Source organism: Chiloscyllium plagiosum, unplaced genomic scaffold (assembly GCF_037043375.1).
Source record: "Chiloscyllium plagiosum isolate Xiang-an unplaced genomic scaffold, Cpla_swu_hap1 HiC_scaffold_49, whole genome shotgun sequence".
NCBI lineage: Eukaryota > Metazoa > Chordata > Chondrichthyes > Orectolobiformes > Hemiscylliidae > Chiloscyllium > Chiloscyllium plagiosum.
This window is the reverse complement of record NW_028270187.1, coordinates 9,692,218-9,697,282: the sequence shown is the minus strand read 5'-3', so window position 1 is coordinate 9,697,282 and position 5,065 is coordinate 9,692,218. Positions and strand designations below refer to the sequence as shown.

Genomic DNA, 5,065 nt, shown 5'->3' with positions numbered 1-5,065 from the left:
ATGAATTGACTGCACATGTTTATAATCTGAGGCTTCAGTATGACAAGGATTGGATCCTGAATATCGAGGGGGTATGTGCCATTCAAGTTGAAGGGAAGCTAAGTTAAGGTAGAGGGTTGGCACTGCTAATCAAAGCGCTGATAACATGGTAGTCTGGCGTTGGCTCAGATTTCGGGTCCTGTTTTCTCAGTCCTCTGTTGATCTCCCTGTTCCAACAGAGTAAGGTGTTGTCTATTCTCAGCTCTCTTTATTTCCGCTGAAGCTTTGACCCCCTTTTACACCTTCTGAAACAATAGAACAGTAAATCAGTCGATCAAGGCCCAACCCACAATCTCCCAGCCTGTCAACCATCCAGACACAGAATGTCATCATAGCAGGGAATAAAACAAGAAAAGTAAAACAAAATAAATGCGCAATTGGTTCTTGTGTTAATGTTTGTTCATTAAAAAGTAAACCAAAAATAGGGGTCTCCCAGGATTCTCAACAGTGCCTGACTTGAGGAACTCTCTCTCCTTAACATCTGAATATTAGTAGCTTGCTCTGATTTATAACAATATTTACATCAATTGAAATAAAGCATCTGTTATCAAATAGACAAAAAGGTGTGTAGCACATAAATAAACTTCTCAATTCAACATATCCATGCTGACAAGGTATCCCATGCAAATCTAGTTCCATTTGCCACTATTGGGCCCATATCCCTCCAAACCCTTCCTATTCATACTCATCCTGATGTGTTTTAAATATTGCAATTGTATCACCCTCCACCACTTCCTCTGGTAGCTCATTCCATACATTCATCATTGTCTGTGTGGAAGATTTGACCCTTAGGTCCCTTTTTAAATCTTTCCACTCTCACCCTAAACCAATGCTGTCTGGATTTGGTACTCCTATCCTGGGGAAAAGACCTTTCCTATTTACTGTATCCATGCTGCTCATGATTTTATAAACCTCTGAGGCCACTCCTCAGTCTCCGCTCCAGGGGAAACAGCACCAGCGTATTCAGCCTCTCACTGTAAGGTCAAATCTTCTAACCTGGCAGCATCCTTGTAAATCATTTTGATTTGAATTGAATTGAATAAATTGAATTGAATTTACTGTCACCTGTACCGAGGCACAGTGTAAAGATTTGTCTTGCGAGCAATACAGGCAGGTCACATAGTTAAATAGCATAGATAAGTAAACAGCGGCAAAACAAAAACACAGGTACAGACGAATGCTAAGAGTTTGTGAGTCCATTCAATATTCTAACAACAGTAGGGTAGAAACTGTTCTGAAACTGGCTGGTGCATGCGTTCAGGCTTCTGTACCTTCTCCCTGATGGTAGAGGTTGTAGAAAAGAATTGCCAGGGTGGGATGCATCTTTGAGAATGCTGGTGGCCTTTCCTTGACAGATGGCCTGGTAGATGGAAGGTTGGCCTTTGTGATTCTCCAGGCAGAGTTCTATCAGTTCTGTAACTGTCTCCGATCTTGAATGGTACAGTTGCTATATCAGGTTATGATACATCCAGACAGATGCTCTCGATGGCGCACCTATAAAAATTGGAAAGGGTATTCACCATCATGCCAAATTTTCAGTTTTATTCTTTTCTGATAACTTTCAAGTTTTACAACATCTTTCCTATCCTAAAGCAGGGAGACAAGAATTGAATGCACTGACCAATAAAGGCAAGCATACCAAACACCACCTTCACTATCCTGTCTACCTGTGACTCCACTTTCAAGATACTATGAACCTGTCAGAGTTATACAGCATGGAAACAGACCTTCAGTGCAACCAGTCCATGCCAACCATAATCCCAAATTTAACGAGTTTCTCTTGCCTGCTCCTGGCCTGTATCCCTCCAAAACTTTCCTATTCATGTAATTATCCAAATGTTTTAATTGTACTTGCATCCACTTCCTCAGGAAAATCATTACAGAACCACCTTCTGTATAAAATTAGTATTTGAATGGCAAGGATATGGTTGAATTGAAATGGTTCATAAAATAAACAGTTTCCACCAAACACCCCACAGCAAATGTGGATCCTACAGCAAAGTCGGCCCCACTTTCTGCCTCGACACCCCATTGACGACTTCACAACGCAGAAGTAGCCTTGTCAGTTTGAGTGAAACTCCCTTCCTTTGGGCAAAATATGGGAACAAAACAATGCCTCCCCCTTTCCGTTCCTCATCCTGGAAGGGACAGAGAAAGTGGGAGACACTGTTTACTTGTAGCAACTGGAGTGAATGCAGGGAGAAAGCAGACTCTCCAAAATTGCTCAGTGCTCTCTGTCCCACCTAAAAGGTACTTTCATTGTGTATACTTTTGGCACTAGAAAGGGATTGCTTCTTTACTCATACTTGCAATTAAAAGGACAGTTTCTCACCAAACTGAGCAGCATTTAAGGGATTGACGCATTGGTACGAAATTTAGATCAATGTTGCTTCATATGGTGTAAAGCTGATGTTATTGGTTGTTGTTAAAGCTTGTTTGCAACTATTCTTCACCTAAGGGAGTTATGTCCTGTATTTCTTGTTGTCTTTTTAATTTAATAGGACAACAGGAAGTCATTCAGCAAATTTACTGGCTTTCTTTTCTCAAGCTGCCTTGACCTTTTCATTTTCATATCCTTAATTCAGTTCCATCTCCAGCACCTTCGTAGGCAGGTTGTTCCAGGTCCTAGTCATCTAAATGAAGTTTTTCTCCATACACACTTAATGTTATCTGGCTACATAAGAGTTTTTAGGTTTCTGTGTCCTGGATAATATATGATCAGCAGGCATCTGGCAATCTACCAGAATTCTGTTTATTTAAATGTACCGACAGTGATCACTCAGTTTGTGAATTTATTTTTGCAGGAAAACATGCAGAAAGAAATCTGAAAGCACACGATATATCAACTTCTGACAGAGCCACTTGATTCATTGGGACTTGAATATCAGCAGATATTCAAGTAGAGAAGAAATGTTTGCTTTTGTCTGCTTGAGGGGTTTTGGACACTGGTGTGGTAGGAAGAATACTGAAACATCCGAGTGAGGGAGATTCAGTGCGCGTCTGTGAAATGTGCTTCAAACAGTTTACTTAGTCTGGGGGATCAAACTGACACCACTCACGGTGGGGAGAAACTGAGTACACATTCTGTTTGTAATATCAAACTCGGAGGGACACCAGAAAAGCTCCCCCAATGGGGAAACCGTGGAAATGGAAATTCCCTTCCCCATCAGTGCTGGAAGTCCACAGACGCATTCACACTTGGGTAAGACCGTTCACTTGCTCAGTGTGTGGGCAGGCATTCAGTCAGATGGGTCATCTGCAGAAGATCTGCAGGAGAGAAGCTGTTCAAACGCCCAGTGTGCGGGAAGACATTTGCTCAATCATCTGAACTGCTGGTCCACACCAGGGAGAGGCCGTTCACCTGCTCTCAGTGCGGGAAGGGTTTTGTAAATTCTTCCAACCTGCGGACTCGCCGGCGGATCCACACCGGAGTAAGGCCATTCATGTGCTTGGTCTGCGGAAAGGGGCTTACTTATTCTTCTGCACTGTTGATCCACAAGCGGGTCCACACGGGGGAGTGTCCATTCACCCGCTCTCAGTGCGGGAAGGGGTTCATCGATTCTTCCGGCCTGCAGACCCACCAGCGCGTCCACACCTTGGAGAGGCCGTTCACCTGTTCCGCGTGTGGGAAGGGATTCACTGATTCTTCCAGCCTACGGACCCACCGGCGGATCCACACTGGGGAGAGGCCATTCACCTGCTCAATGTGCGGGAAGGGATTCACTCATGTGAGCCATCTGCAGACACACCAGCGGGTCCAAACGGGAGAGAAGCCGTTCATGTGCCCCATGTGTGGGAGTAGGTTCGCTGAGTCATCTAAACTCCTGATCCACCAGCGTGTCCACACCGGGGAGAAGCCTGTCATTAGCTCAATGTGTGGGAAGAGATTCAGTCAGATGGGACATCTGCAAAGGCACCAGCGGGTTCACATGGGAGAAAAGCCGTTCACATGCCCCGTGTGCGAGAGGGGATTCACTGAGTCATCTACAATGCTGGCCCACCAGCGGGTCCACATGCAAGAGAAGCCTTTCACCTGCTCAGAGTGCGGGAAGGGATTCAGTTGGTTGGTTAACCTGCAAATACACCAGGGAGCAGTCATTCACCTGTCCTGAATGCAAAAAGGCATTCTGTCTCATTGGCAACTTGCGGACACACCAGCGGGTCCACACGAGAGTGAAACCGTTCACCTGCCTGAGTGCGGGAAGGGAATAATTGATTCCTCCAGCCTGCAAATGAACGAGCGGGTCCACATCGGGAACAGCCCGCTCACCAGCTGAGACTGTGGGTGGGTAGAGTGTGCACTTTGACCTTGAGCAGTTTTAAGAAGCAGCTACATTTTGTACACCTTATTGCTGGGGAGCTCTGAAGCAGTAACAAACCTGGGTCGCAATAAAGGTTACTTGAACTTCAAGTCGTACTTGGACCTTGAAATCCTTAAAATCTAACACACTTTTGTTTCAAAGCTGCTCATTTCTTTAAGCCTCCAGCACTAAGTTTCCACTGTCGTGTATCAGCAGAAGCAGTGAATGAGTAATTGGTATCATTAGAAATTGTAATTTTTTAAGGAGTGCAGATACTCCAATGCTTCATTGGCATTGTAAAGTTTACTGGCAGCACCAGGGGAGGTGTGAGCTGTGTTCACTGGAAATTATGTGGAAGGGCCCATGTTGGACTGGGATGGACAAAGTTAAAAATCACACAACACCAGGTTATAGTCCAACAGGTTTATTTGGAAGCACTGGCTCTCAGATCACTGCTCCTTCATCGGGTAGCTATGGAGCAGGGTCACAAGAAACTGAATTTATAGCAAAAGATTAGTGTCATGCAACTGATACCATATAATGAACAAACCTAGAATGCTGTTAAGTCTTTCATCTTTTAGAATGGGTTGCAGGTTTTGGTTCATTTAATATGTAAATCCCAGAGCTTCCTTCAAGTAATATTCATGACATAACTTCAGGTTTAAAAAAAAACAATGTAACATCTCAGTTCAGAAAATGCAAGAAAGTTGTGAGGTTAGAGTCTG

At 44.1% G+C, this 5,065-nt stretch overlaps 1 pseudogene; it reads left to right on the top strand.

Annotated features, from left to right (window-relative positions):
• Window positions 1-3,066: 3,066 nt before the first annotated feature.
• On the top strand, window positions 3,067-4,364 carry LOC122546728 (uncharacterized; annotated as a pseudogene).
• Window positions 4,365-5,065: the final 701 nt, after the last annotated feature.